The following is an 11553-nucleotide window of genomic DNA, read 5'->3' on the forward strand; positions in this document are numbered from 1 at the left end:
ACCCGACTCGTCAATTGCCCGTATAAGCTCGCCCCGTTAAAAGCCCGACCCTTTTACAATATGTTACGGGTTTGACCCGGTTATTACAGGGGTGGGTACAGCCTTAAAAATAGACCGGCTTATTAGAGCAACTCCAATGACAGACATGCCAAATAAGCTTTTAAGCTAATTGTCATTTTAGTTACTTTGAGCTCTAATGACTAGTTATTAGCTTACAATTTAAAAGAATCTCAGTTCCTTAATTAACTTTTATATATTTCATTTTATTTAATCTATTTTTTTAAAAAATTTGGTAAGTTTTTTTTCAAAGCAAATTAACTTGGCAAAGCTAATTTATTTAGCCAAACTAGTTGCATGTTCTAACACCAATGGTCAAGCTAGTAGCTAGAAATTATTTAATATTACAAGCAAGTCTCTAGTTACAACCATTGGAGACTTGGAGTTGTTCCTAGACAACTCTAAGGCTCTAACTTTAATTTCTTACTCCCTTTGTTTATGCATACTTATAACAACTTGGTTTAGACTCCATTATTTATCGCAACAGTTTTATTTTGTCACTGTTTTTTTTTTTTTTTTTTTTTTTTTTTTTTTTTTTTTTTTTACTATTTAACTATAAACTTTGACCGTATTTTTTATTAATTTGAAAAGTCATAATTTACTGTATACTACTTTCGTTTTTGAATAATTGATACATTCAAACTTGACACACACACACATCAATGCACTACTTTGACCTTAGATTAATTAAAATACCCCCTCTATATTTTAATAAGTGTTACACTTTGACCGCCACAGAATTTTAGACAATTTTATTGACTTAAATAAAATAAGAGGTAAGTGGGGTAGTTAGAGTATTAAAAAATTATACTCCGTAAGAAAAATATAGTGGGGTTAATAATTCATTGAAAAGTAATGAATGTGAGAAGAGAGATATAATAATAAAAAAAAAAAAGTAGTTATGGGTTTAGGTGGGGACCATGAGAGGAGAGAGAGATATTATAGAGTAACACTTATTAAAACATGTCCGTATTTGATATGTGTAACCCTTATTAAAACGTGAAGGGAGTAGGTATAAGAATTAAAAAAGTTGATATTATGAAACTTTACATTTATATTCCTTTTGTTCTTTTCAAGTGTCTCATACCCTTGGGCACATAGTTTTAGGCAAAAAGAAAAAAAAATACTTTGAGATTATAAGTTGGTATGGTATTTTTATTTCGATTCGTTAATGGATTCGGTTCTTATATGGTTTAACATTATTCGGATCGGTTCGGTTTCAGATTTTCTAAAATACCGCTCGAGTTGGATTTCGATTTTAAAAAATCGGATTTTAATCGGTTCGATTTTCATTTGTGTTGGGTGGTTTCAAGCTAGAATTTTTCAAGTTCCTTTTTCAATTGATAAATTGATTAATAATTCTTTATTATAGTTTTTGTTTTGACTATAATTTGATTTAAAAAGATCAAAGGATGCAATCATGTATTCCAAAAAGTTTCAGAATTACAATAATACATCATAAGAATTTGATCAAGCCAACTTTGGTCCAATATAATTCCGAGAAGAATATGAAGCATTTTGATGATGTTGTTTAATGAGAAGACAAAGATTATTTTTGTTTAATCCATAATTACATAAAAAAAATGGAAAAATTGCCCGAAATAATCCCACCTTTGAGGCGTCCGGTAAAAATAATCCCACCTTTAGGTTATTTTTAAGTAATCTGATCTTTATATGCAATCCGCTAAAAATGGTCCCAACCGGTTATATAACTTGTTATAACAAGTTACCTTACACGTGGCAGCCTGTGATTGGTCCAAAAAAATAAAAATAAATTTTAAGAAAATGTTTAATTTTTGTAAAGGAAAAATAATAAAAAATAATATTATTTGAAAAACAACCCCATCTGTAACACCCTAGAAATTCCTTTCTTTTAAAATACCCGTTTTACCCTGTTTAAAACTTTAAATAGGAATATCTAAGACATTACCGCCATAGTGAAAACGGCTAAGGCAACTATCAAAGACACATAGCGGAAGACTAATTTCAAAACCATTCAAAACAAGTCAACTTTAAAAGTCAATCAACGAAAGTAAAGTCAACCCGAAGTGAAACGAAATAAAATAAAATCAATCTACAACTTGGAACCATTATAGGCCCTTATTAAAACCAAACCAACTTCAAAACTTTTGTGTTAGTCATGCATATTAATAATATCATAAATAATTAAAGCATTAAACACATCATACACTTATAGAAACTAGCATGATTCGCTCTTCACTCACACCCATTCATAAATATGCTTCATCACATGAAAAACTTCTCTCTACTGGTTTCCACTACTCTCCATTAAAAATGGGTCATCATAGAGCCAAGATAAAGACAAGGCCAACAAACACACAAAACACACAATCAGCAAAGCTGAGTACACAAGCGTAATTAACACACTAACATGCAATTACCTATCTACACACCGCTTACCTTGTTGCACCTGTTTTTCAAGCATACATCATTCAACAAAACTTCTCACTAGACAACTACATAATTTATTTAGCGTTGATTACGCATCGAACAGGTTTTCCCACTAACCTCCCCCTATAAATTAAGGTTACTGACACGGGAGCTAACCGTGCCAGCGTTAATAACCACTCGTAAGTGGCGGAATTCCTGCGCATAATAATAATAAAAGGAATATACAGCGTCCTATAGTCCAGTAGAAGTTATGATCAAATATAAAGTCACATAACTCCCCCCATATGTTCATACTCAAGGTATATACGTTCCAAAAGTTTTGGTGCGTAATCTCTTTCACTTTACGTTGTTTTACATATTATTAGACTTGGTGATGACTCTCAAACCATAATCCTTCAATCAATAATAATTATTCAAACAATCAAGCATACCAATTTAATTCTTGAATAATTAGTGACCACATAATATTTAATGTTGAACCCTTTTTAATTCTACCTCGGTTCCAATGATACCTTAAACGAATTAAGCGCCACAAATCCTATCCCTCGGTGTTAAAAACACCTTAAGTGCACTAAGGCACCAACATATAATTTATTCCTCGTGTACATAGACACTTATATAGCTCCTTTCCCATGCTTAAAGCATCAATAAAAATTATATGAACCATAATAAAATTCTCTTTTGGTATTCCAAACAAAATTAAACATTTAGTTTAATTAAACATGCTCTCTATCATGCCATAAATAAAAGTGTGGTTCATAAATAATATTCCAAACTATAATTTTCCAGCCATTAATCCATCACAAATAATTCATGCTCCAATATTCAATCACCAATAACAACCAATTCATAATTTCCATTCCAAATCTAGCATGATACTACTTGTAATCAATTAAACACATTTAGCATGCTACTACATCAATAAAATTATGCTAAGTACGCGAACATACCTTGTATACGATCTTAAAATCGCCACGACTAATAGAAATCACTCACTTTGAAGTCTCCTACAATTTAAAATCATAGAAGAGTATTAAAATCCTCTCTACACAAATTTCCAGCAATATATACTATTATAAAACCCCTCATAATTAATTAAAATAAGCTGAAATTATATTTAAAATATCATACTTTAATCCCAATTAATGGGTAATTGAAATTCCTTAAAGAAACTTGATTTTTAATGCACTACCAAAAATTCCAGCATTATATTTTTATGAAAATTTTCCATAATTTAGCCTTAAAACACTTTAATCAAAGATTTAAACCATTGTATATCATAATCCTTCAATAATTCATAATTCAAGAACCTAGGGTTAAAAAATTGGGGCTTTTCAATTAAAAATAAAATCTGAAAATTAATTTACATAATACTCATAATCAAACATCAAAAATCAAATCACAAAACTCATAATTAACAATTAGATCTAGGATTAAACTAGTTTTTAAAACAAAGTTTTAATTTTTTTTTGTTCGAAGAAGAGGTGGCAGCCGACAGCCACCATGGCTGCTGCCAGAGCCAGTGGCTGCCTGCTGCTGGTGGTGGTCGGTGGTGAGGGGGAGCCGAAAAGGGGAAGGGGAAAAAGAGAAAGAAAAAGAAAAATAAAGAGAAAGGGAGAGAAGTTTATCTTGGGTTTTCTCCACTTTGGGCAAAATTTGATCTGCCTCAAGTGTTGAATATTTATACCTCTTCTCTAGAAACCCTTCTCCCTAAACTTTTCTTTTTTTAATCTTTCCTAATCCCTTCCCTAATAAAACTTTACTAAAATAAAACTTTCCTAACTTAAACCTCAACTTTAATAAAATAATTAATTAAATAAACTTTCCTTTTATAAAATATTTCTAAACTTATTAAAATAAATAATTAAAATACTATAAATAAAACATTTCAATTTATTTAAATACTTCTCAAAATACTTATTTTAAATAAAATACGTATAAAAATACGAGGTATTACAGTCTACCCTCCTTAAAAGAAGTTTCGTCCCGAAACTTGGAAACGAAATTCAAAGTTTTTCCTCACTTAGTATAATATTGTTGTACTTTTTGTCATACCTTTACCTTTTTGTGTCTCATTGAGAACACAATAACTCAAATACTCGTTAAAATTGTGCAAAAAGCACAAAAATGACTGAAAATATAGGAAAAAAGCGCGAAATTCTACCGCATTCTACCCCCCTAAAAGAAAACGAGTTACGTCCCCGTAACTCAACATACCTGAAACAACTCTGGGTATTTCTTTTTCATTTCTTCTTCTGCCTCCCAAGTGGCTTCCTCATATTCTTGGTTAGACCGTAGCACTTTCACAATCTTGACATTCTTATTGCGTGTACTACGCACTTTACTGTCAAGAATTTTGACAGGTCTCTCTTCATAGGTTAAACTTTGGTCTAGCTCAATGGTTTCAGGTTGTAGCACATGGGATTTATCAGGTATATACCTTCTTAATTGAGACACATGAAATACATCATGCACTTTGCTTAGCTCCATAGGTAAGACTGACCTATAAGCTACTTTGCCTATCCTTTGCAGAATTTCGTATGGACTAATGTACTTTGGGCTCAGTTTTCCTTGCTTCCCAAATCTCATTACTCCTTTCATTGGTGATACCTTTAATAACACCTTGTCACCAACTTCAAACTCCTCTTCTCTACGCTTCAAATCTGTGTAGCTCTTTTGGCGATCTTGAGCTGCTTGAATCTTAGCTTGAATTTCCCTCACTTGCTTCACTGTATCCTCGATCATTTGAGGCCCTAAAGTCATTGTTTCACTTATGTCGTTCCAACATATTGGACTACGACACTTCCTCCCATATAATGCCTCAAATGGAGCCATTCCTATGCTCAAATGATAATTATTATTATAGGAAAATTCAATCAAATCCAAGCTATCCTCCCATCCTCCTTGGAAATCTACAACACAAGCTCTCAACATGTTCTCTAAGGTTTGAATGGTTCTTTCAGTTTTCCCATCTGTGGTAAAGTGAAACGCTGTACTCATCTTAAGTGTCGTACCAAAGTTTTCCTGCATGCTTTTCCAGAATTTTGAAAGAAACCTGGAATCTCTGTCAGACGCAATAACCTTTCGAACTCCATGTAACCTCACAAAATTCTTGATGATGTAAGCTTTTGCAAGTTGCTCCATCTTCCAAGTCTCCTTCATCGGTATAAACACCGCAGATTTTGTAAGTCTGTCCACCACTACCCAAATGGTATCATTTCCACTCTTTGATTTTGGAAGGCAAGTTACAAAATCCATTGAAATGAAATCCCACTTCCATCCAGGAATTTCCAATGATTGCACAGTCCCTTGGGGTCTCTTGTGCTCTATTTTCACCTTTTGGCAAGTCAGACACTTTGGTACAAATTCCGCAACTTCATTCTTCATCCTAGGCCACCAATACACCTTTTTCAAGTCCTTGTATAGCTTATCCCCTCCTGGGTGCACTGAATAGGGTGTATTGTGTCCCTCTTCCATTAGCTTTCTCTTCAATTCTTCACACTTTTGAGGTACACACCATCGACCTTTGTACCTCAAACTCCCGTCCTCATGAATTTTAAAATCTGTAGCCTTGCCTTGCTTTATTTTGTCACGAATCCTATCCAATTTCACATCTCCTACTTGGTTTTCCCTTATCTCATCGAATATGGTTGGTTGGATAGTCAAATTTGCAAAAATGCCAGCTGTTACTCCCCATTCTACAACTTCTAAGTTCATTTTCCTCATTTCTCTACATAACTCATCAGCCACTACTAAAGTATTCAATCCATGACTGGTCTTACGATTTAGAGCATTTGCGACTACATTTGCTTTCCCTTCATGATATTGTACGTCCAAGTCATAATCCGTCGTATACTCTAACCATCCCCTTTGTCGAGAGTTCAAATCCTTTTGAGTGAAAATGTACTTCAAGCTCCTATGGTCTGTGTAAATTCTACATTTCACTCCGTACAAGTAATGACGCCAAATCTTTAGTGCAAATATAATTGCAGCAAGTTCTAAATCATGAGTTGGGTAATTTACTTCATGGGTCTTTAATTGCCTTGATGCGTATGCAATTACCTTCCCATTTTGCATAAGCACACACTCCAAACCATTCTTTGATGCATCACTATACACATCATAGATACCACGGTCGTCTAGCAGCATAAGCACTGGTGCTGTAACCACCTTCTGTTTCAAGAGTTGGGAATGCTTCTTCACACTTATCATCCCACTTGAATTTCTTGTCCTTTTTCATCAGAGTAGTCATAGGTTTAGCAATCCTTGAGAAATCTTTCACAAAACGCCTATAATACCCTGCTAGACCTAACAAACTCCGAACATCAGACACTGTATTGGGCGTAGGCTAACCCTTCACAGCTTCGATCTTGGCTGGGTCTACTTCCACGCCATCCTTAGACACAAAATTACCTAAGAATGCTACCTTTTCCAACCAAAATTCACACTTAGAGAACTTTGCATAAAGATTGTTTTCTCTCAGTGTTTGTAGAATTGCCCTCAGATGTTCTACATGCTCCTCTTTGTTCTTTGAATACACCAATATGTCATCTATGAACACTACCACAAATTTATCCATAAATTGATGAAACACCCTGTTCATCAAATCCATAAAGATTGCTGGATTTTGGCCGCCATAAATGAGCCTTAAGCAGCCCCAATTTCAGCCAATTTCGACTCAATTTTGAAGAACCCATGGAAGCTATTTCGGTGTCCCTCACCTTCCTGCTCCTCGATTTTGGCCGCCTGACCACCCACAATAGCGACGACGGCAACGTGAGCTCCGATGTCATAGTTGCTACTCCGATGTCATGGTTGTTGCTCCGATCTCACGGAGTCACGGTTGCTGAGTGGTTGTTTTTTTTTTAATTTAATGTTTTAGACAAATTATACGGTGACACGTGTATTTCAAACCCCCCAAATTTTTTTTTACCTGTTTATCAAGTAACCGGTCACTTGGGACCATTTTGAGCAGATTGAGTATAAAGGTCAGATTATTTAAAAATAACCCAAAGGTGGGATTATTTTGAGCAGACGCCCCAAAGGTGGGATTATTCCGTGCAATTTTTCCTAAAAAAATCAGGGAAAACAATAATGTACTCCGTAGTAACATGTGTGCATAATTAGATTTCATTTAAAATTCAATTTAACGTGATTTTAATCTTCCTTTTATAGTAAGCGGTTTGCAAAACGGTTCGGTTCATAAACGGTTCGGTATATAAACTATTTGGTTTGTAAGTGGTTCGATTTATAAACGGTTCGGTATATAAACTATTTGGTTTGTAAGTGGTTCGATTTATAAATGGTTCGGTGCAAACGGGTTGCGGTTTGTTAACGGTTCGACGTAAATGGTTTTTTCCCCGGTTCAAACGGTTTCGGGTTGGAAACAGTTTCGAGTTAGAAACGGTTCGGTTCTTTTCGGTTCGGTTTTATTTCAGTTCGGTTTAGAACTGGTTCAATTCTTTAACGGGTTCGGTCCTTATACGGTTTAACATTATTCGGATCGATTTGGTTTCGGGTTTACTAAAATACGATTCGGGTCGGTTTTCGATTTTTAAAAATCGATTTTTAATCGGTTCGGTTCTCATTTGGGTTAGTTGGTTTCAGGCAGTTAAACGGTTTCGGTTTGAATGGGGCACTTAAAAAATTCGTTGTTTTTAGAAAGTTGGGCACTTTAAAAAAAACGGAGGGCGTATCTATTTAACAATATTTATGTTTATTTATATGTTATACTAAAAAATGAGGTTTATAAAAAATAAAAGGGATTTTCCATTTGGTACCAATGTACTTCTGACTTTCCCACTTGGCACTTAATTTTTAATTTTATTCCAAATGGTAATATTATACTTTCAATTTATTCTCTACTATAGCATTCCATTAAATATATTATGTATTCTTTGATTTGGGTGTCATTAAAATTAATCAGTTAAAGTTTTAAGTGTTTTAGCCCTTAGCGGCTCTAAGGTTCAAGTTTGAGGTCAAAATTAGCAAATAAAAAGAAAAACACTCAAAAATGTCGCAGTTTAATTATGTGCAAGAAAAATGTTTCAATTTGAATATTTTGAATTGTTTTGTGCAAAATAAAAAAAAAAAAAAAATGTTCGGTTAAAATTTTGAAAGTCATACCTTAAAGGATCAAAATTTGTAGTTGAAGTTTTAAAGGACCACAATCACCCTAAACTAATGTTACATTTAACGAAATGCTCTAGTAAAGAATGACAAAATTACAATGGTACCTTGCGGAGTTAAACTTAAAATTGGGTACCAAATGGAAAAACTAAAACTACAATGGTACCAAATGGAAAATCCCAAAATAAAATATCAAACATATTTAGGAATAGAGAGAGTAATATCTTATTGTATTGGTTCATGTATAATTTCAAATATTGTATTAATTATTTCATAATTTTTATTAATACAAATACATAATTACATCACATATACGTATAAATAAACTATAAGGCGTAAGCACATGAATAAATTCATTTTTTTTTTCATAATTTGTGTATTGGCACATGTGTCAAATATTCTTAAACAAAAGGAGTATTGAGTATTAATTTAAGCATCAAATATACAGAGTAGTATCTTAAACATCAAATATAATCAATTTAATTCCATTGGAAAAAATTGATAATTACTCATCTCATTTTAAGCTCTTTTTTTTTTTTTTTTTTTTTTTTTTTTTTTTTTTTTTTGTGTAGTGTCTCATGTGACTTATCCATTTCATTTTCACATGATTGTTAAGTATTGATTACTCAACACATCCTATAAAGCGCAAAATATCTTTCTTCCTGTTCCCAATTCCATTTACTCTAAACTTTTTTCCTTCTAACTTTAAACCCAGAAAATACCCATTAGCACACCTTTTTTTTTTAATTTATTTTTTATTTATTTTTTTTACCTTTTTTCTTATAAGTTAGATCGTTTTCTTACTTACCAACTCATTTTCTCTAGTTCTACTGTTTCATTTGTGTGTGTATGTGTATATATATATATATATATATATATATATATATTTTTTTTTTTTTTGAGAAACAATATATATATATATTGCAAATTAAATGCCTATTGTGACAAAGATTTAAACATGAATAAAGTACACAGAAAATATTGGGTAGAATTAAAGATGAAATGTTATGCTCCATATTAATCTAAATTCTTGTTGAAAATTTTCTAAAAGTTTCATTGCTGGTAAGATGGCTTTGTACAAGTTACATTCTTGTTGAAAACACTTTATTTTATTTTTTGGTATTATTATTATTATTATTATTATTATTATTATTATTATTATTATTATTATTATTATTATTATTATTATTATTATTATTTTTCCAGACTTGTATAGTTATTGAGTAAAATTAAAAATATATGTATAAAATCAAAAAATAAATTCAATAGGAATCATATGTAAAACAGCAATAAAGAACCAACTATTATGAATGAACCTAATATTTAAGTCATTAAATGCTATAGCTTAAGTTTATACTTCGTATCTCATTTACAAAGTGCTGAAATGTTTTGGCTTTTGTTGTGGTCCAAAAATAAGGCATTAAAGCCAATTTTGTCCACATTATTTGAACATTTCACTAGTGTCATTTGGAGATGTAGTAAACACGATTGAAATTCAAAAGGGGCATACACTATTTATAAATTGGCATTGAGTAAAGTATAATTGTGGGTACGTACTAAATTTTTCCATTTGTTGCAAATTGGGTACTAAACTATGAGATAGTACTTGCATGAGAAAATATTCCGGCCAAGTAAGCCGGAGTAACCGATTATAACCGGTTTTAGCCAAAATATATATATTTGTTTTGTTTTATTGTTGTAGGTAGATTCTGTTTTGGTCCTTTTTTTTTTTTTACTATTTTTGTATTTCGTTTTTCATGTACTACGTACTTTATTTGTTTTCAAGTTGCCCCAATTTAAAATTTGTTTGTGCATATATACGTTAATTATATAGTCGTATTTGGTAGGTATGTAGTAGTTTGTTGAATCCCAATAATATTTTTTTCTTGAATTTTGAAGAATGTCGTATGTTTGGGACTTCTATGATATTAAATTTGTCATCACTCAATGTAAATGATTGATTTATATCTTGTTAATGCATGAATTTGATGTTTGTAATTGTTTGGGAATTGTTGTAATTTTTGCATCGAATTGAATAATTGTTGTTTGCTATTGAAAAAATTCTGTTTTGTTAATGTTTTAATCATCTTTTATTATTGAATAGCTATGATGATAAACTCAATTGATTATGATAAATTTGTTCATCAATCTAGATTTCAGGCAAAATAATCTCTTATGTACATAGTTTGATTTTAGAAGCTTATTTTAATTATAGTTAGGTTTTAAAGGAGGTAAAAATTGAACTTTTTGGCTGAAAAACACCTAATTTTAAAACTTGTAGTCAAATGAAGGTTGGAAAACAAACGACATCCTTCAACTTGATGATTTGTTGGGGAGTATTTTTTTAAGGCTGCCAGTTAAAGACTTGTTGCGAAGATGCGTCTGCAAGCCATGGTGTGCCCTTATTGATGACTCTAGCTTCATTTCGATGCACCACCATGCTCAATAAAGAACATGGGGACTCTGATTTCTATTGTGGCTTGTGGAATCCGACCACAAGAGATTTAAAGATTGCTACATTTCTAGAAGCCCCAAATCCACAGTTGTAACGGCTACTTCGGAAAATTTGAATGATTTTTGCTTTTTTAAACATTGACTGCTATTAATTGTACTTCATCTCAAACTTCAAGGTATTTGAAAATTAGTTATAAAATGCTTGCATAACCAGCTATAGCAAATGAAACAAGTTGAGTACAAAGTTTAGTACCTAATAAGCAACAATTGATGGTTGAGCAATATGCAACAAGTGGCAAACTTTAGTACCCATATTTATACTTTACTCGATAGTCTCGATTGGCTTTCCTAAAATTTGTATACTTGATTTGGAATGAGAGAAATTCAAGAAGAATTCACTAGAATTATTAGCAAGTTACTACTAGTATTTTGAGAACATGTAAATAGTTGCCTCACCAAATGCTTGAAGGCTTTAATTTGTTAATTTTCTGTATTTTGGTT

This window comes from Chenopodium album, chromosome 17, assembly GCF_948465745.1.
Source record: "Chenopodium album chromosome 17, dcCheAlbu1.1, whole genome shotgun sequence".
Lineage (NCBI taxonomy): Eukaryota > Viridiplantae > Streptophyta > Magnoliopsida > Caryophyllales > Amaranthaceae > Chenopodium > Chenopodium album.